The sequence below is a fragment of the Anas platyrhynchos genome, chromosome 27 (assembly GCF_047663525.1).
Source record: "Anas platyrhynchos isolate ZD024472 breed Pekin duck chromosome 27, IASCAAS_PekinDuck_T2T, whole genome shotgun sequence".
Taxonomy (NCBI): domain Eukaryota; kingdom Metazoa; phylum Chordata; class Aves; order Anseriformes; family Anatidae; genus Anas; species Anas platyrhynchos.
Window position 1 is genome coordinate 1,086,740 of NC_092613.1, and position 22,632 is coordinate 1,109,371.

The following is a 22,632-nucleotide window of genomic DNA, read 5'->3' on the forward strand; positions in this document are numbered from 1 at the left end:
GGAACGAATTGTACCTGCTTCTTCAATGCCTGAAGAAGGTGCAAAGTTCTGCAAAATCTGTGAAGTGTGAAGTATAGGAAGGTATTTGAAGCACAAAATCTGTCATGAAAATGAAACAGGCTGAAAAGGCTTTGCTATTTTGAGGCACCTCACAGGACTAGTCAGATTAGTGAGTTAGTTCTGCACAGAAGCCGTTTGATTTGTTTAGAATGTAGTAATTTCTTACCGTATTTACAGTACCCCCAAACCATGTATCTCTTCTCTTTCTTTTAGGAGGTAAATAATGGACAGAGAAAAATGGCTTCTCCTTTCCCGTACAAACTAAGCCTGGGCCATAAAAACAAAAACAACCACAGATTTTACAAGTTTCTGAAGTTGTGTATTTTTTAATGTATTTGTTGTATCTGCACATACGGATTCAGTATTTATGTACTTGCAGACTGTTATGGTTTAATTTGACACTTCTCATCTTTCAAGTGGAAAATTTTTAATGATGTGTAAAAGTCAAACATAAAATTGTGAACAGGATGGGTTTTTTGTTGTTTGCTTTTTTGTTGTTGTTTGTTTGTTTTTGCAATCATTTTTAAGCATGTTTCTTGAAAGAATCTTCCCTTAGTCCTACCCATACTTAAAAAGGTTTTTCTATTTGTCAGTGTTTGCTTCATTTAAACAAGCTGGTACCTCGATTTTCTAGTGCACTTCAGCACACTGAAGTCATTCTGACTTCAAAAATTAATTTACCTGCCTGTCTATTTCATGAGTAATTAGTTACCAACTACTTTTATTAAGAAGCAAAACAAAACAAAACAAAATGTAATGTGTGCAATGAAGTGACCTGGATTGTTTTCTGATAGATAATCTATGCAAGTAGATTGAGGACAGTATCTACCCTAGACCTCCACTGTAGAAGAGCAAACTTGGCTAAGATACAGGCCTGTGGCACCAGGTTTCATATTGGTCTATGCAGATTATGAGGTATTTTATCCTACAGAAATAAATTACTGTTCTAAATCTTCAGAGTACAGAAGAACAGACTGGAGTGCAGTTTTGTTACATTCAACAATAAGCAGCCCCATATCATTTTAGAGCATCTAACAAGTTTTTCCACCCTCAGCCTTTGACAAAGATTTCATTTTACAGACTTTTTACCTGTTGAAATCTTTTGGATACAGAACCAATGACTTGATTGATTCTTCTACTGATTTCTTGTGTAAGTTCATCCTTTGTATAACAGGAATAAAAAAAGATGAAGCACATAAGAATTCAGCCTCACCTTCACAACCAAAGTAGATTGTTTGCTGACTCTCAATGTCCAATATGGACTGTGTGGATATTTGCCAGGCTAGACTTAAACAGCAGAATATGAAACGTCATAAACTCATATTCTGTTTCAATTTTTCCTCTTCTCAAAAGACTGACAGCAGAAGGTGGTCAAAATAATGGTATTTAACATGATCAAATGATTGCATCTGAGCTTCCCAGCTAACCTTCTAAAGGGGCTAGTGCAATCTTTGGTTTGGGGCAGAATACAGAAAAAATAAATAAATTTTATTGAAAATTATCAGTGCACTTATGCTGCAGTCACTAACCTTTCAGATAACTGAAAACCCTTTCCAAATTGTGGAAACTACGTTAAAATACTTGAAGTCTTCACGGATTCTTGCCTGCTAGCTGTCTTAATCTCTGCTAATACAACTGTATACTTCTACACTACTAGCCCTGCTATGGAATGTGACAAATTAGTATTTTAATTTGGGACAGTCACAATAGCAGCTTCCACTGGCTATATGTATATTTGGTAATCATCATTTTCAACTCAGATAACAACAACTGGAAAAAGAGTCAACCGCTCTGAGCAACCATATATTCATGATATGTCCATCCCTGGAGATATTAAAACTTGACTGGACAATTCACTTAACAAGCCAATCTAAACTGATCTGGCTTTGAATATGACAGTTAACAAGATGTCTTTCAGAGACCAAATTATATACTTCTGATTTCTGTTTTGTACAAGTCCAAGCAAACATTCCCAGCAAAGACATAATTTTTTCCACTTACAGGTTTGGTACTATGGAAATGGACTGTAGGAGCACACATATTGATGTGATGGAAATATAGAAGTTCCTGTATTGTGCCTTGAATTGGTGTTACAGCAAGACCACAGGGACAGACTCTGAAGAGTTGAAGACTTCTAACAGTATTTAAAGGCAGTTCTCAGTGCTTTTGTATTCTAACATATGATGTTTGGATAGATATTATTTCCTCTCTTCATTTTCAAAATGCATCATTTTTCTCTACTCCTGCACAGAATTTGATACAACATGGATTTTAAGATATTTTATCTGCTGTATCCCAAACAAAAATTAATTTATTCTTTTCCATGGGTAGAGAAGGAAGGAGATGACACTGGCCTAAAGCACTTGACTTTGCCCTGCATCATGTAATATTTCAAAATGATGCAATAGGAATTTTCTTCAGATGGAATCATTCTGTCATCAATGGTCTTAGCCTCAGATGTATCATAGCATCTATCTTCAGTTCTCAAAAATGTCCATGTAATCTCAATGGAACAATGATCCTTGAATCACAGAATAGCAGGTGAGACTGGATACAAAAGGGCCTTTCAGCTTGTGCTCACCAAAAATGTTACGACTATATTTCACAAAGCCATCTTCATCACTTCTTTCCTATTATGTCCATCTCTAGCCTCTACCACGCCCACAACTCTTCCTCTTACTACCACAAACTCCGTTTTGAAGCCAGCCTATTCTATCTGATCACAACTGATAAGCACTGGCTGTTGATACTTGTCTCAGCTCAGCACAATGAGAAGCCAATGACAAGATAAAAACAGATCTGTTCGAGAAGCAACTCAGATGATCTTCCAGTGGTACAAACTACAACTAAATATACACTCTTCCTTCAGCTGGAAAGACAAAATATATGAGCCAACCCTTGGCAATCATAAACATGAGCTTTGAACTCGGCAACCAACACTACCCTATTAGCTTGCATATCAAACACATTTCCAGGGGTTCATAGACAGAGATCAGAAAGCCAGTCTAATAAATATAGTTCTTGCCTTTGAAGTTGGAAGTGTTGAGGCCTACTTTGATTTATTTTTGCTAACAGAAACTGCACACGTAGTTGAAAGGAAATAGTTAAAAAAAAAAAAAATCAAAACAACAACAACAAAAAAAACCTGCTGAACTGCTGCTGGAAAGAAAACAGAAGATTACATGTATATGATTGATTACTAGCCAGCTACAGTACATTGCAGAGCAGCCATAACAATTGTAAAACAAAATAAAATCAAGTGCTACACGTGCATAAAAAAAAAAAAAAAGAACAGACACTGTCAGAAAATAGAAGTGATGGGCATCAAGGGTTCACTTATTCCTTGATGTTACAAGTGATACTGATGCACAGCATCTGGAGCATGCGCTGCCAAGTTCCTGCTATAGTTTGAGTAGAGAAGATGAAGGTTCCCCTCAGCTGCATTCACTTCCAAAAATGTATTTATATATCTCTCAAAACACTACGGAAAAATAGAGCCAATTATTCTGAAACAGAAAGGCCATGTCCTGGCTCAGTACCCATACAAACATAATGGATTATCCAGTTGATTTTAAAAGGGCTTTAAAATTTATGCCGCTGTTCTCCCTCTATTTTCTACAAAATTTTCTCTGCAAAGGTTTGCACTCAGCTTCAGGGTGGATATAAAATTCACACCACCTTATCTCCTTCCCTCAGCTACATCTGAAGCTGTGCTTAAAACCATAAATAACCCCATCAAGATGGCTATTTTACTGCAAGCTTTCAAACCTTCATACACATTTTAGAAAACACGGACAACCTGTGTATTGATTACTGTTTTGAGGTTCCATTTTGCATGGACCTAGCCAATTTTTTGGAAGGGTCCGCAAACCAGCTGCCCAGGTATACAGAAAAAAATCTGCATGGAAAATTCTTTGTACACTGTCCTCCCAGTTTCCTGCATTATCTGCTCCCTTGTGACACTGACATAATACCTACATGCTGTTGCTTCTTTACTTTCTGTTCAGCATCACGTGTTCTCTATCTACTGACTGTCACTGTAAATGAAGCAAGTTATATATTTTTGAATGACACACTAATTTTCAGAGCAAAACAGTCAAACTTAGGGACAAGGCTGGTGCAGACCAAAAGTAATATTCCCCCTCTGCTGTACAGGTGACAGAGCACTGGCACAGGTTGTCCTGAGAGATTGTGGGGTCTCCTTCCTTGGAGATCTTCAAAAGCTGACTGGGCATGGTCCTGGGCAGCCTGCTGTGGCCGGCACTGCTTGAACAGCAGGTTGGACAAGATGACTGCTAGAGGTCACTTCCAAACTAAAATAGTCTGCAACTCTATGAGATGTGAGATAAAGTAGAGAAGAAAAAAATAAGTCCAATTTGGCAGGAATTTTGGATAATCTTCTATTTGTCAGAGAGATCAAAGTAACTCTTTACTATAAGTGATCAACTGTGCACTAAGGCAACAGACAATAGCTTGTAGGTGTTGGCTTTGTAGGTGTTTTTGTGGCTTTCTCCTATCACTGTCTATGACCAGAATAAGCATTTGCATGACTATATGAAAGAGGATTTTTTTGGTTTTCATCTTCATCATTAAGAAAGAAACCACTAACAATTTACAGAGATCACAGACAAAGGAACTAAATGACAGATGGTTCTGATTTTTAAGCGGCACAAAGTACCCCAAAACATTGGAAAGTAGAATTTACAAAAGGCCTGGCTGCCTAAACTAATGCTGAAATTGGTAAATTTCAGTCCCACAACTGATCATTCACCTGTGATACTACACATAGCTTTACAAGCAGCACCTGCTTCAGGTACAGTTTCAAAGAAGCACATTTCAAAAGTTTAATATCCTTTACTCAGGATTCATTTTGCACTGTTATAATTAATTGTGTGTGACCTGTACATAAGCTTAAAAGGTTCTAAGACATATTATCGACAGCTATGGCAGGCACAGAAGATTTTGAATATTGAACATTAGAAACTATTTTCTCCTTACATTTACACCTAAATTTAGCAGATTTGTTTTAAAGAAAAAGTTTAAGTACATGCCTATTTGTTGAGAAGCCTAGATTACAATTTTTTTCTTTTCCAATCTTCTGTTGCAGAGGTGGAACTAAGCGGTTGGTTGCTTCCAACCTTACTGAACTGATTCCATCTGTTTACAAAGAAAACAGCTTGACTTTTTTCCTCCTGGATGAAAAACAAGATTTTGTTTATAGCAGGATGGCATAAACCATCTGCAAGGCTCCTTCAGATCAGTGAGAGTGATTTAACTTCCGTTCAGTACAGCTGTAGATCTTGTACAAACTTAAAGCTGCTTTCATTTATAATTCATAAAGGATTGACCCCAGTTTTCCAGATGGATGTATATGCTGAAAAAATGTGTCACAGTCTTCAAAGGCTGTGATTTTGCCATAGCACACACTCGTTCAAGTTATGGCCTATTTTATGCTACTACCAGTTCAAAATAATTTAAATAGCTCTGACTAATTTAAACAAAGCAACAATAACATAGGCAAAAAAAAAAAGCCCTCTCAGATGCCATTAGTATTTATGTAAGGTATCCTTCAGCTAGTGTATGTATTTTGATAAATAGATTCTTCATTTAGTTAAAAGAAATATTAGGGTACCCCAGTAAAACAAACCAAAAGTGAAACCATGAATTTGCAAAGTTGCTTTAGAATTTGACATTTCTGCTATTGGATTTCAAAACATATGTGGTATTTGACAACAATAAAACAAAATTAAAAGACCTTATAGTATACTGGGAATTACGCACTTATGATTGTATATATTCTAGAAAACAGCTTTATTTGTTGTTTTCATAACTACATACATTTATAAAACAACAGCAGAGAATCAGGAGGTAAGTACTGATATAAATATTTAGGTGTATCTCTTTAAATAAAAAGCAATTAGCCTTGATAATAATTTTGTTCTTCTGTCATATGTGAAATGTTGACTAAGATAATGGATGTCATTCCCATATGAATCATTATACTTACATATTTACAGAGGAGAAAGTTTCTTTGTTTTAGAGATAAAAACACTAAATTGTGATCCTACTTGCTTAGTCTTTGCATTGAATTTAATCGGAAAATTTTGTCTGACAATTCCAGATATTTAATACACATACAGCTGAGGAGCAAAAAAGTAAATAAACAAACAAACAAAAATCTGTAAGATCACTAGAACTACTAGTATAATACACAAAACAAAAAGTTTAAATATAGTTTTAGGATGAACAAGTAGATGTTTTAAATGAGTACATTTGGATGTCGGCATTCACACTGATCAGTTTAAAATGGCTTCTGTCAGAGAGGTAGAGATAATTGAGCTTTCTTTAGCTGGCAATCTTGAATCTGAGTATTAGTCACTTTTTCATTTCCAAAGTCATTCTTAGGGAGAAAAAAAAAAAATGGTTTTTTTTTTTATTTATATATTCAGCTGTTCGAGACATTTATGCATTAATATAGAAATTAATGCATTAATATGGAAAAAGCATTATGTTTCAGACTGAATATGTGTATGGAGAAAAAGCAATAGGAAGTTTTTATGATTAGAATAATCAGCTACAATGAAAATAAAATCTGTAACTAAAAGAAACCAGCAGAAATCTTTGAAAATTGCTACGTAAACTGGTCTGGATGGATAAGTCTGTATGCACAATTAGCAAGAGGGCAAAGTTCTGATATGGACATTTACTGACTTAGAATCATAGAATCATAGAATATCTTGAGTTGGAAGGGACCCACTTGCTTCATGGAAACGCTTCTTCTGAAGAAGAAGCCAGCATACTCTCTTGTGTTAGAAAGGGCCAACTGCAGTGTGCTGTTTGACACCTATAGCAGTAACACTTTGGTATAAACATAAGCCATCAAGCCAATAGCAACAAAAAAAGTTAAATAAAAATTCACAGGAGATAGTATATGCAACCAGTGCTTTGATGTGAATTTTTAGTTTTAAGGCCACAGTAGCTGATAAAATGTTAACAACAGAGCTATATGATACAGCTTGTAGAGTAACCTGGATAGGAATAATCATATTTTATGACACCTCTCCATCCCCACTACCTCTGGAATATTGGGTAATCCAGAAAGTATTAAGAGACCCATTTGAATTTCCTCTCTGTCACAGTGAAAATCACAAGGTACTAATAAATATTATATCACAGCCACCCACTATAAGTGTTACTATAACCCAAGGCACTGTATGTCCTTCTCTACTAGCACCATAAATAACTGATTATGACACTCTAGGGAAGGTGGGTGGTTATTTTCAGTTATAAGCAGGATCCATGTTCAAAGAACAGATTACAGATAATTATGTGTGCATTTATCTCTATTAATTATTCATTAATAATTATGCATGTTTATGTCTCCTGTCAGCTCAGCCAGCAAATCACTGTTTTGAAGACAGTCTCATCATAAGACAGCTGGAAGCAAAATGAAGGCTTACACTCCATCTTTCAATAAACAGACACTATGCATTTTGTAGAACCTAGATATCTTCTAAATCAAAGTGTGTTCTACCTTACTAAAGTTTCACCTTCACCTTGTAAAATGCAAAAAGCTGAAACAGGAATACGACCAAAAACTTATATGCTTTCCTGATATTTAAAAAATAAAACATCAACATACATGTATATGCAAAATAATAACTACCAAACAAACAAACAAAAACACTTATTATGAATATTTGAAAGGGTCAAGCCAAAGAATTACTAGAACTTGACAAAACAGTAACAGTCCACAGTCACTTTACTGCAGAGTACTGAATTTCTTTTTAGATATCACTAAAAAGGAATGAAAAGGAATGAAGGGTACATCTGTCTTTTTTCCTGTTGGAAAGAACAGAATTTTTTTTGAGCCATAATTACTAGAAATGAGCAACAAAAAGGGAACAGGTCCTTCATATCACTCCCGCAGTCATCTATGCCACAGAACCACAAGTTCCAAGTCTGTGCTTACCAGCAGTAGCTGTAATGATAATCAGCCTCAGAATATTGCTGTGTCAGGACAGAACTGAAAATACAATGATTCAGCAAATCATGAAAAAGTTCACTGCTCTGTCAAGAGAATGTCACAAGATTTCACTGTTACATACTTTCCCATCTACTTCAATTATAATGTACATTTTAAAAATAATCTAGTTTATATTAATTAATACTAATTAAATATAAACACTTTACCAAATCAGAGCTATTGCTAGATAAATTTATTACATAAAATAAAGTGTAGGCACTTTGTAGGTACTGAAATCTCTAAATCTTGTTAACAGTATGCACTGAGCATGTATGGTGAATGTGTAACAGGAAACTCTGTACCACAGCATGCCAGAAGATGAAGCATCTTATCTGCACAGTCCCTTCTCAGGACACTTCCCCAGCTGGCTCCAAAGGCAGAGTTGCTCATGGAACTGCCACCTAGGCTGGCCATGACAAGGTGCATGTGGAAAGATAATTGGGAAGTCCCAACATGCTAGTCTTGTGATTTCACCACTGAATTAGACAGTGAGAATCTGCTCTACAATTGTGCACTTCAAGCTTTATCTTTTAAAACTAATCTGAATGAGGTAGGCTTTTGTTTTTATATTACCCCATCAGCTGAAAAGAGTTTGATTCTATCATGCTGTCCTAACTTGGAAAACCTTACCTCTGCAGTCATTTACACAGAATAAGCAGATTCACTCTGCACAGACATCAACTGACATGATAGTTCAATCTCATTTCTCAACTTTTTTTTGCTGGAAACAGTCTCTTTGTACTGTTGAAGAAAATTCCCCTGGAATATACTACTCAATTTTATTCAAATGTACTGTTACTTTTCAAGCATTTCCAGATAAACATACCTTCATTTTAAAAACAGCAACATAGTAACACAGAACACACAAAAGAGGAAGCCGGTGCGTAAAGGACATATGCCTTCAGTTATAAACAGAAATGATAAAGTTATGGGAAAAAAAAATCCAACTTGCAATGCTCTCTTCTTTACTCCACACCAATACATGTATAACTAATTAAAAGGGAAATTTATTATTTCTGTAGCTTCATTTCTTCTACTCTGTTACCACAGAATTTTGTTTTACTTCTGTTATTAACAAAAATGCTTAAGAATAGCAGTATTTATTATACAAATACTGTTGCTTAGTGCGTTTTCTAATACATTTACGTTAATTAGGAAGAATTTATGCTTGCACAGAAAATTCAATATATCTTTCCCTGTTGCATTTTGTGTCTCTTAATATCTCTTAGTTTTCCTCCTCCTTTTTCTTCATTTCCAGGAAGTTTCTTGATCTTTGATTTAAAGTCAAAATCTTAAAAGTTTTGGCTCTCCTCATCAAATCATCATCATCATCTAGAAGAAACTGAGAACCATAGCTTGCTTTAGTTTTTTGAAAACATTTTGGGGAAGGAATGGAATAACAATCATTAAATATTTGTAGTCATCAATATAAAAATAAGCTTTGTTTCTGCTTCATTTCTCTCAGTCATTCTTCACGAATCTTCACCCATCACCACCACAACTAATACTTCATACTAACAGCATCTGCTTAGCATATTCTTTTCTATAAACTTCTTGTGGAAAGCTTTACCTGAACCTTGTTATGTAACTTAACATCAACTTTTCCTCACAAGTCCATTTAATGACATTATTACTTGCAGTCTTGGAAGCAGAAGGCAATCTAATCCTTGTCTTTCGGTTCTACTCAGTATTTTCCCCAGTGAACAACTAGTCTGAGTACAACGATTTACAAATACTGAGCTAGTGTCTTCCTACACCTCCCAATTTGTCTCAGAAACTATCCTTTCTGAAGGTCTTATTGCCTGGCATAGGACGCTGGTGCAATTGCTAGGCCATGCCTTGTGAAAGCAGTAACTAATGCTCTTCTTTTAAGAAACGCAGCATTCCTCTGAGTTAATAAATACAACTTACCTTGCCTGAAATTCCCTTCTTTTAACTATTCTTGCCATCTTCTCCCAAGTCTGTAAAGCAACAGAGGCCATAAGTGAAGGAAGAAGAGGATAAAACATGGATGGAAACACAAATGGCAGTCACACACTGTGCAAGCAGAGATGCACTTTTCACACTGTGGGAGGCCTCAGTAGCTGTTCAAACAGCAGGGTCTGAGTAAATCTCAGCTAGTCTGCCATGAAGAGAGTTATTACTCCCATTTCCAGGGAATTATAGGCTACCTGGTATAAGAGACTAAGAAGCAAAAGAGGATGATGTCTCGAACTCTCAGCAGAAAAGGTTGTAGCCACATTTTAAATTGGCTTAGAAAAGAGCATCCTGCAAAAGCAGGAGAGCACTGTTCCAGGGCCAGCCTCCTGGAAACCATCTGAGACATCTCTGCAGCTGTGGTCCTGGCAGTGGGCAGAAGGGAAGGCCTTAGCAACACCTTTCTCCAAAGACCTTTCTAAAAGGTTCTGCACATGCAAAGTAATGGCTACTGGCTTATTAATGTGGTTATAGCTTGTTTTGTGATTACCTGAAATACATGAATACGGATATGCATGAGATTTTATGCCAGACCTCCACAAATCCACAAGTGAGTTCACTGTGAACTTCTACAGAAGAATTTTTTTTCTTCTAATAGAGAAAATAGTTTACTAAAAATAAATTTAACTGGAAAATACATTACACTTCTGAAGATCTAGCATGTTGGAACTTTGGATTTCCTGTCAAATGTCATTGAAGCACGAAACAGTAAGATTTGAATCCTGTTTTAATTGAAAATATTGCTACAATTTCAACCAGGAAACTGCTAACAAAGCTTTCATAATAAAGATTTTAAAACAAAATTGTTTGTTTCTAAACTCTACACATGCACTCAGTTTTATTTTGACTGAAAATGTAATTATATTCTTAAAGGCAAGAATTATATTCTCTTAAAACTGAGACTACTGCTGAATTATGCCAGTTATACAGCCATTTCAAATTCATATTGAGCTTTTTTTTTAAGAGAAAATAAATACTTCCAAACAATCCTTTGCTTCAGAAAATATAAGCATCCTTTCATGATAAATTTGTGTGTGTGTGCATGTACAAACACGTATATGCATGAAAAAATAATTCTTCCCACAGTACTTGTCTTCAAGAATCTCACTGATCAATCCCTTATTCTATCATCCCTTATTCTATCATGGCAGCAACTAGGAATTAGTTTTATGCCTTGCAGTAGATGGCACCTTTTGTGTTAATCATGCTACAAAGCTTAAATTTTATAGCTAATAACTAAAATTCAACAATGTGAGCGATATGCTAAGGGCCACTTCAAACTTCAGAATAGCAAATCTATTTTCTGCTCATGGTTAAGTGTATTTACATTTCTGGAGGCCTGAATAAAGAGGTCCTATTTACACAAAGGGTCAGCCATTCTTGAATTCTGCATATTGAATGGCATATTTTCTTTTGTCACTCATGGTATGGGTACAGGACAAACAACTCAAGTTCAGGATTTCTACAGATATTCTTTACTTTTTGCAATGTGGAGGTGTGTCATTTCTCTGTTGTTAATGTTTTTAATTCAACAACCTTCTTAGCAAAGAGGGAGTTGTTACATAAAATACAAGGACAGCAGTAACATGAAACTACTTAAATTTAAAACTGAATTATGTTGTGATATTATTGCACACAGACATGAATTCAAGCAAGAAAATGAAACATTTAATAAAGCAAGATGAATAAAAAATAAAAATAAAAATAAAATTTGCAACTTGTCATGACCACACTTCCTCTCAAATCACTTTTGAAACCTGTTTTCATAACTTAACCAAGACTCTAATCTTGACTTCCAAAGCTTGAAGTCATTTTAAAAAATAACCAACAAATCAAACAATGAACAAACAATTCACAAGAATCAACTCACTTAGTTTGCTACACTGTCCTGGGTTCAAATGATATGACTGAGTTTGGGGAATTACACATCCAATATTGGTATACTACAATTTGAACTTTTGAATTTTTTGAATTTTTGATTTTTTTTCGTTTATTATTATTATTATTATTATTATTCCTATGGCTTCACAAAGATGGAAACAATTTTGTTTCAAGGGAAAAAAAAAAGTTTTTCTAGTTAGAAAACATTCTGGTTTAGGCCACTTACTTATTCACATTACACTAAAAGAGACCTCAGCATTTCACATGCTTCATTTCTCAGCACTATGATAGGAAAAGCTGTATCTCTAGATAGTCCTGACAATGATATTTCTAGAATTCTGGTAGGAAAAACTCTAAAAACTCATGGACACATGTAGCCCATTCCTGTATGATTCCATTACTTTTATATATATATTTTTTTTTCTCCTGAAGTGTTGTCTGAAGTTCTTTCTTTCAGTTTATATCTGTTACATATCTTAAAATACATTGCCCAAATCTGAAATGGACACCTTTCTCTGTGTAGCAGACTTTTTTATGGTCAAATATCTATGTTTCTAAATATTCAGAGTTTTTCTAAACTTCTTGGACTAAGCAGCTGCAATTCATTCACTTGTACCTAGCAGATAAAGATTTCTAGATCTCTGATCATGTTCATTTGTAGCTTTTGAGACACTGGGGATCAACTATCTGGGGGCTTGGCCAGAGTAATTCAGTTAAAATTCAAAGCTGAACTTTGAAAAAAAGCAATGCTGAGCACTTCCATTACCAGGGCTATAGCCCTGTTCATTCATCAGAGAAACAAATTTGCTAAACATTCCTTCTCTCAGTTAGTTTTTTTCTCTAGTTAGTTTGTTATTAAGCAGATAAATAAACAAATCTAATTCTTGTATATTATTCTAGCACTGGCAATTAAATAATTTCTTTCACATTTTTGTGTTTTGTGGGTTTTTTTTTTTGGTTGTTGTTGTTGCTGTTCTCAAAATCATGTTATTTTAAGTACATTCCATTTGTTCTATTTTTCCTGTTTTTGTCACTTTGTTGACTTCTTGATTAGACAAGTCTGTCGCTAAAAATGAAGTTCTCAAGCCATCCACCTTTCTTGTTCTTGCTGTACAAAAGTCGACCTACAGTCTGCAGTATCTAATGTTTTATTTTCTACTTTCTAGTTAGGGATTAAATTCTAGACCTCCTGCTCTTAAATTTTCTCTGAACAGAATGATCCCTCTGGCGTTATTCTCATACAGCACATTTCTGAGTTCCTTGAAATCACCTGTAACCCCTGATGACTCTCATGGAAAAGCATGTTTATGTGTTAAAATATGTATGCTCAGAGACAGCTAGATAAAGAAGCCCACTTTATCGTGCAACCTTAAATCTGTGTGTGTGTGTGGTGGTTCTACTGTGGTAGGCAGCCAAACACCACAACCACTCTCTCACCCCACCCCCCCAATACAGTGTGCAACAGTGTTATCCACCTTTTCTAGGATGCATAACTTACGAGCATCACCTGCTATTAACAAGTAAGCAAACACTTTCAAGCTTGACATTTCTTACAAATTGCTATAATTGTCTCATACGCAGAAACAGAGCAAAACCTGCCTCAGTTGTTCTGTTCATGCTCTCTAATACAACAAAACAAACTAACCAAGCATTTAATTTTACCATTTAACAAATACACTACTTACAAACACAGAGACCACAATACTGGCTTGTGAAATCAAACCCGATCTCCTGCTTGATTATTTACGTTTCAAAATCTGTCTTCCCTACTGAGACTCTACAGAGAGGTTCAAGTCATTGCAAGTTCTAGTGGAGACAATTGCCTATTCATTTGAAACCACATAAGCATATTTCATCTATACAGCTAAAAAAAACCCACCCATGAGATGGTAAGGTCTTGCTGTTTTATTACAGGGCTGCCTATGAATCAGTCGCTATACAGACAAAAAAGTTTCAAAAGTCTTTTATTATCTCTGAATCAGAAGTGATCCAAGAATCAGCATTTTCTCATTTATCTTCCTTCACTGAACATAATCAGGAATCCTCACTGATCAACAGAATTATTTTGCATAGGTTGGCACATCTGGAAAAAATGGATTGCATCACTCTTCATGCTGATAAATATTTTAAATTACAAACAAACTTTGATTATCATACTTATCCACTTATCCAAAGCATAGAGAAGCATAACTAGAAACATGGGAAAATGATATGCATAAAAGCAACAGACAAATGCAGCAAGCATAATTTAGGTGATTTAAAATGTAAGGATTTGGACCTAAGAAATATTCTGCCAAAAGTCTGTAAAATTTGGTTTTATTATTTACTGAACTATAAAATACAAAGTTTAGAAATGTAAATTTTGCACAGTGCAGATGACACACGATGTGAAAGTAAGCAAGTCACTATCACATTCCTTCAGAGATTGATGACGTCTAGTTGCATGATAAATGTGCCTTAGGGAGGCTGTGGTAAGCTCTCATAGGACTAACATGAAGATCAGTGTTTGCCTTGTGGCAAGCAGGTGTTGGAATAATTCGTTAAGTTTTCCTTTAAGAGCACTGTGTAAAAACAATAAGGCTATGCAAAGGAATAGTAAATGTTGTGAAATAAAAGGAAGCTGATTATGCTAGGTGAAAGGCCACAATCTCCTTTAAGCACCTGCAAGAACAACTGCAAAAATGCTGATGTTTATAAAGTAGCCTGCTGGGACTATAACGAAGATGTCAAAACCTCAGGCGGGCAGCCTTTCTTTAGTCCCCTTAAACCATCTGTGGATAATGTGTGGAGGGGGGGATGATCTCACAAACCATGTAATCACAAATTTCGTGTCTTTTAGTCTCTTAAAACAAATATAAAAACAAAGATCAAAGCCACCATCTAGACTGTGCTGATTGACTTTTTGAAGAACAGCCCAAAGCTAGCATAAGCAAGCACTCAGAGTTCTAAACAATCAGTATCAAAAAAGACTAAACAAGAACATGTTTATCTACCAAATATCTTCTTGTATCCTTTTTCTGTTTAAATCTTCAGCCAGCTGGACATTCAATTTATTGAAAGCATGCCTTCATTTACTAAGAACATGAGTATATTCTTATGGATATGAAAATATATATTTATAGACAAAGTAGAGAGAAAATACATATTAAGCTGTACATAAAATGAGGCAAATGGCTGAGAAAATATGTACTCAGGCAATGCATCAGCTGGTTATCTTTATTTTTTCTTTTTTTTCTTTCTTTTTTTTTTTTTTTAAATGGGAAGTTTTTATTACAACTTATTACATAGCTTGTAAAGTAATGAAAAATCTCTGATGTAAAGTCTTATATTTCATATTGAAATGCAAAGAACCTGGAATTAAAACTACCACTTAAAGATGATATTTTTATGGAAACTTGAATCCTATCACTGTTTTTGATTCGAAGTGTTCTGAATCATTATTTCTCATAATTACATGCAAATTAACATCTCATATGAACACATGGATTTCTATTTTATTTCATTAAGAGACAGAAAATAGCAATCACAAACAAAAAGTAACTGAACTCTTTCCAAAGTCTGAAAGTCTACAGACAAAATTTGCTTTGGTCTTTCAATAACCCAAGCACTTGCCCAAATTTTTAATCTTTCTGGATCCTGCTTCTCTGCAAGTCTTCCAATGTTTTTGCTAGACATAGCCTGATTTCATATGGCAATAAATATTTAAAACAAGAACAGACCCAAAAGCACAGATTTCCTGCAACAGACACCGAGATTTAACTCTTAGTTTTTCACTAATCCAGGAGCTCCAATCGTCAAAAATAATTTACAGCTTTTTTTGTCTTGGTCCCTCATTAGCTATGCTAAATGTCCTTGGCATCAAGAAATGAAGTAGCCATTTGCTCACTGTAGTATCCTTTGAATGGCTGTAAACCAGTAACATCAGGAAAGGTACTGCTTTGCCTCATTAGATTTATTGAACTAGCAGGGAACCATTCTGTTGCATGACTGAAGTCACTATTTGACTAAGTAAACATTTAATGTATTTTAACTAATGTTTCATGCCTACTCACAGCTTACAACTATTGCAACTATATATTTCAGCCATTTTCCTTTTTTTTCCATAACTGCCTCTGATTTTCTTCAGTCTAAACAAGACAAACTATAAAAAGGTCTTGCTCTGCCAAACTGCCAACCTGCATTGGTAATTTACATATTAATAATTACATACATAAAAGAGTAAAGCATTACTTAGCACAATTCATTAACAAAAAGCAGTTTGCATGTTGCCAGAGTTGAACATCACACAAGAATTGCAAGACCTGTCGCCTTTACATTAATATGCAATGCAGGACTTCAGCAGGTGCTCTACCTCCTGAAATCATTTTCATGAACAATTCGTCATGAAAAGTACTCTGATGGAAATATAATTTGCAATAGAGACCAGTGAAAAAATCAGATGTTGTCTCTGGCAACTGTACCAAAATTTCCAGTCACTTGTATGGGTCAAAAAAAAACTTAAATCCAGTTCCATACCCTCACGTCAAATAAAAAGATAAACTTATTAAGTACTGTCCATAAGGATATGAGTGTTTTTATCTGCTTTTCATGAAAAACAAAGAAAGAAAAACACACGCACCCTATCCCAAAGTATCACCTCTCCTAAGGCTTGAAATTTGCTTTTAATTGAAGTTTTAACACATCTGTGCTCCATTCCTACCTCATCTCTGTGTGCCAATGGTGTCCATACAGAAATACATACTTCATAAGAGAAAAAGAAAGATGATGACAGTTCCCTTGATCAATTTTTAGCAGGCTCCTCTAGGCAGCTGTAGCTTTAATCCCAGAGTCAGAAATTAAGACTAAATCTGTGAAGAAGTGCATTAAACAAATTTCACCCACTATGAGGGTGGTGAGGCAGTGGCACAGGCTGCCCAGAGGAGCTGTGGGTGCCCCATCCCTGGCAGTGCCCAAGGCCAGGCTGGATGGGACTTTGAGCAACCTGGTCTGGTGGGAGGTGTCCCTGCCCATGGCAGAAGGGGTGGAACCAGGTGGTTTTAAGGGCCCTTCCAATCCAAACCATTCTGTGATTCTATGAATTGTTGGAACTGTACTGTAGCATTCCAGCCAAGCTTTGTGTACTGGGTACACATGGTAAAGGTTTGGCTGCAGGGGTGAGCAGAGCCCAGCAGCTGCCTCATGTCAGAGCAGAGCTAGCTCCGGCCGGCTCCAAAAGGTTCTGGCTGCTGGCCAGAGCTGAGCCAGAAAGTTTAAATCACGAATTTAAACTTTCCACTTACCACAGCAAACTTCTATGTATGTCACCTCTTGGTTGCTTAGATCTCTTCCTGATGCACAGTAGCGCAAGGCTCAATTTTAAAAAGTCCCTTATTAGGAAACCAGGATGAATGTGACAAGGAGGGAACAGTTTATCACTTCATTCTTTCTCTAACTATCTCCCATTCTTCACTTCTAGGGCGGGACGCTCAATTCACTATAAGCAGTAAAAAAAAAAAAAAAAAAGGCAACAGGCTGTAGCCACCAGGAAAAAAACAGCTATGATGGAAAGCCTTCAAGGTAAATCATTAGCTCCTAGACCTTTTTAAGTCCAGTCAACTGATCTCGTCATAAAATGAAGATGAAAGACATGGTCAATACAAATTCAGAGAATGGTAGAACAATCTGTTTCTTCAGACACAGAACGTCTGCATCCAGCTAGTTTGCAAGTAATCCGATGTGCACAGGAGGATCAGGTGGAGCAGTCAGTTTACTGCAATACCACTTTTCTCAACTTATAACTTTGTAAGTGCCTTGTTTTATCTCTGCTTGTCAAGCCTTTTGTACCAGGTATGTTTTTGTACCGTGCCTTCTGCCTATTCAGGAGAAAGCAGAATGATAAGGACAATATGCTTGCTTGCCTACTGCATGCTACAGTAGACAAATCATGGAAACCTTAAACATGGAAGTTAAAATTTTCATGAACGTCTTAAAAACAATAATAGGAAACTTCTTTAATAGTTGCTATGATCAATCTAAGCACAACTTTTAATTTCCAGACCACTTGTTTTCAATTTTTCATTTCTAGACTATGTCTTTCTAACTGTGGGATGGGAAGTGGACAATAAAATAAAAAAGAATCATGGATGGATTGAAGATAAATTAATACTGATATTACTGATATATTTTTATTAACAGGCTGTGAGCTGTGTCTATTTTCAGATTAAAGTTTGCTATAAAAATACGAAGCCAGCATAAGTTTAAAGCCTTCAAATATATTTTGGGTATTTGCATAATTACACTTGCAAATTAAAATTCCACTATTAATTACGTATATATACAAGCACACCTTTTTATTACTTTTTTTTTTTTTTAATGGATTGGCACTGGACATTTTCTGTAACAAATCTTTAAATGACGTTTAGATGTAGAGCTTAGTGATATGGTTTAGTGGAGGACTTGTTAGTGTTAGGTCAGAGGTTGGAATAGGTGATACTGGAGTCCTCTTCCAACCTAGATGATTCTGTGATTTTGTAAAATATGAATGACCGTGATTTTACCACACTTATTACAAACAATTAAATATCATGCCAAGTTTATTACATCAAGGCACATATCTTTGTTGAAGAAGATAACCACAATGCAATTTTAACATTTAAATGATAGTACCCAGCACCTCAATTAACCTAGTGCTCATGGCACTGAAAGGAAAAAAAAAAGACAAAGAACTCCATATGCATCTGCACATTTCTTAGCAAACAGCAAATTAATTCTGAGTGAGCAGTTTTGAAGTTAGATACATCATGCATTTGTGTCTCTTGGTAAGAAGTCAGTTTCTCTCGTATGCACGGTTGAGCTACAAAATAAGGAATTACCAAGCACCTGACCTGTTGTATGTCCACACAGATATGGAAATCAAGCTGAATTGTTTGCAGTTTCTATCTTTTCTAGAAACCCTAACAGAACGCAATGAGGATAACACAGGTTTAATTCCTATTTTCCAGACAAATGGCAGTCCTCCCTCTAACATAGTCTATACTTATGGGTTTAGCTTTAGACAAGTGTACTTCAGAGAACTGAAAGGATTGGCCATCTTAATAGTAACAAAGGAATTTCTCAGAATTACTGACCACAGAGATTCATAGGAGCAAAGAGTAAGAAAAGATTTTGTAAAGGTTTGTGTACTCTAGGAGACCACAATCTCTTTGTCCCCTCGCCCCCCCCACCGCTATAGCCAGAATTGCAAATGGCTCTGTAAATGTTATGGAGAGCTTTTCTGAAATCAATTCTAATAGCTTTGAATATAACTATAATCAGATTTTGTTTAAAGCTCTTGATATGTTCTTTGCACAGGATGGCTATCAGGCACATATAATTGAACATTATATAATAAAGAAAAAATACATTGGCTTTTTGTTCTAGGCACTAGTTTCCATGGACTACTTCTCATTGTATATTACCATTTTCATAAAAGCAGCTCCAAACAGTTGCAAAGACTTATATATGTAGTCATTTTTTTGCAACGCCCACAAGCTTTAACATTTCAGTTGTTCAGAATCTTACTGGCCTATGCCCCTTTCCCCAACAAAGGAAATAAGGGCACAAAAATAATTTCTCTTCTTGTTTTCTAATGTCTTAGAACAACACATATTCTACCTACACCTGAAGAGGCAACAAGTCACCAAATTTCAGGAAGCATAAAGCATTTAAGCAGGGAAGTCATGCATACACTATTTGGCATGTGTGAAAACCATTCAATTTCAAACATTCTTATCTGTATGGAGAATTTAGGCACTTCAGCAATTCCATGCAAATGGTCCAATACTGCTTTCACCATGTTCTCTCTTAAATAATGTTAACCTCATTCATCTCCAGAATCACAAAATTGGTGCAGTTTACTAAAATTTTGAATGAATTCTCCACCTATTTCCAACACTTGCTTGGAAACAGAGCTGAGAGTGACACCTTACCAAATATGTTTCATTTAGAAAAGATTAGAAGACAAAACCTAAGTTTACTGCAAGGAAGTACATAAATTTTAAATTAGTTAGAAATATTAGTACACACAAAAAGCAATATACTATTTTGAATAAATTCCTGGTGCATTACTAAGTAACTTTAGGTAAAATAATGTTTATCTAAGAGAAACACGGAATTGCTTTACAGGCAAGGAGTAACCTAAAGAGGGGAGGCTTAGTTTAGATATAAAGAAGAAATTATTTGCTCTGAGGGTGGAGAGGTACAGCAACAGGTTGCCCAGAGAAGCTGTGGATGCACTTACCCACAGAGAAGATGTGGAACACTTCCCCACCCCTGGAAGTATTCAAGGCCAGGCTGGATGGGTCCTTGGGCAACCTGGTCCTTGGGCACCAGGGAGGTGTCCCTGCCCTTGTCAGGGGGCTTGGAACTCAATTATCTTTAAGGTACCTTCCAAACCAAACCATTCTATGATTCTGGGATTCTCACATCCTCTTTCCTTACTACCCTTTTGGAAGTCAGTACTCTTCAGACAGCTGCAGGCCCTCTTTCAACCTACATTTCTGGGAACAAAAACAAATTTTCATGTTGAATTTATGTCTCACTTTTGAGTATTTGGGCTCCTCAGTGTTGTATTTGTAAATATTTAATTTCTCTGAGTTTGCCCTTTAAAAACCAAGGGCATTAAAGATCTCTTCCTGTTTACCCATTTAAGTTAAAGCAAATCAATGAAGAATCATAGGATCTAAAGTTCTTTTGTTTTTTCCTAAAATTTTTCTTAATCCTCAATATCAGATTTGTCATGGCAAAGAAATCAATGAAGATACTGGTTGAATGTCAGTACCTAGGCTCTTGGATTATTACTACCATTTTTTTCCCCATAATCCATATTTAGAAAGCTAAAATGTCATATATGACTAGAGTGAACACTCCTATCTACTTTTTTCCCTTTAATACTGTTAGAGAGATCTACAGTTTCCAAAAACTACCTCATCAGAAATTCCTTAGTATCTCTTCCAGACTTCACTGACTCAAGAAACAATGTTATTGACCACACATCTTAGCTTCCTTTCTATTTTCTCTGAACATCATCTTAATTTTTGTAATTACTTTCGTTAGTTAACCTATAGAGCTGGGGTTCAAGCAGATCAAGTTCCTATGTCTAGACATATGTTCCTATGTCTATGAGACTTCCCCCATTCCACACGAACACCTCTATAGTGGCATGCTAACCACAACTAATTAATAATCAAATCCATTCTTCAATGGAGTTACATATCTGGTTATCCCTATTATCAGTATTTATATCTTCCTTTTTCCCTTGCCACTTCTCCTATTACTCTTTTGCTATTTTTACTACATTTGCCATTTTCTTTTTTTAATTCTTCTTAAGTACTAAGTTAGTTTAAAAGAATTCATTACTTCTTCCGAAGTCTCATTTTTGACACTTTCTTTTACTATTTTTCCACTCTCAATTTGAAGATTACACTATTGCAGTGGAATCTATCCATCATGAAGAGCTTGATTTCGTTGAATGTTACCTTGTAGTCAGGTATTCTAAATGAATCTTGAAGTGATTTTTGTTTCTTTTTTAACTTTTATTTATTTATTTATTTATTACGGGGATTAAAATAATTTCACCCATATAGCCCCAGCACCTTTCCTAATCTTGGGCAATTACTCGTTACAGCAAATAATTGTCACTTGTTCCAAGTACCAGTCTTTGCTAGTAGTGACATTGTTACCAGCTTACCGTCCCCCTCCATACTAGACACCCAAAATTTTCTTTTTAAGTGAAAGAATGTCCTTCTAGAGAATGGAAGTTTTTACCCTGACATCTTTTAAGGCACTGATCCTTTATTTCCGTCTTACTATTCTAATCTTACTAATTACTATTTAACCCCCAAACTACTCTTTCCCATTATGTTTTTGTTTGTTTGTTTGTTTTTTTAACATAATTTGCAAATTGCTTTCAGGAAAGCATTAAAGATAATGTTATTTCATTAATTTAAAATTAGTCAAGGTGATTCTCATGATATTTTCTGTTGTTCTTATGCACAAATTGCAAAACACAACTTTTATTAGCCTCACACTGAATTACTTAATTACAGGATGAAATCATATTCAGTAATAACAACTAAAGCACTTAGCCGTGTTCAAGAATGAAGTGAAAATCATTTAGATTCTTGCAAGTGGGTTCTCAGAGTTCCAATACATTTTTAAAGATACTTTTATATCACATAAAACGCATTCTTTTATATGATAGGACAATCCATAACAGAAGAAAATGAAGATCTTCATCCACTACAGCACTCTTTACTCTGAAAGAGAATGTCATGCTATAACCATTACAAAGAATTTCATTATTCTCTCAACCACAGCAGCCACCCAGTGGCTACTCTTTTTAATACTCAGACACGCATAAAACCAGGAATTTAGGAGATGGTCAGAACCTGCAATTTTCAGTGATAGCCTCTTGCATTAAATATTCCTTTTATGTGAAAGAGGAAATAAAGCCATCAACATTTTTTCTTTGGAAGCAGACTCTACACAAACATTCAGAAGAAGAGGAAGAAGAAAAAAACAAAGATATGGATGTAAATGTTGTGAGGCTCTTTTGTCATTACTGTTTATATATATATATATATATATAAACATATATATAAACATATATATATATAGTGTCTGTTTGCTTTTCTTTAAATAAGAGTGTTAATAAGAAGATATATTGTTAA

At 35.4% G+C, this 22,632-nt stretch overlaps 1 long non-coding RNA gene across 5 annotated transcripts in view; it reads right to left on the reverse strand.

Annotated features, from left to right (window-relative positions):
* LOC119714992 (uncharacterized) overlaps nucleotides 1-22,632 on the reverse strand; it is a 54,844-nt gene that overhangs the window by 20,807 nt on the left and 11,405 nt on the right. For 2 of the 5 annotated variants that reach the window (XR_011805072.1, XR_011805070.1), the window contains exons 1-3: nucleotides 16,644-17,175; nucleotides 9,998-10,047; nucleotides 8,033-9,428 (exon numbers count right to left, since the gene is read on the reverse strand). This is a non-coding gene — a long non-coding RNA (uncharacterized lncRNA). Of the gene's footprint in view, nucleotides 1-5,852; nucleotides 6,461-8,014; nucleotides 9,429-9,997; nucleotides 10,048-16,643; nucleotides 17,176-22,632 lie in introns of those variants that run through there. The other 3 variants (XR_011805071.1, XR_011805069.1, XR_011805073.1) reach the window with 3 other exon arrangements.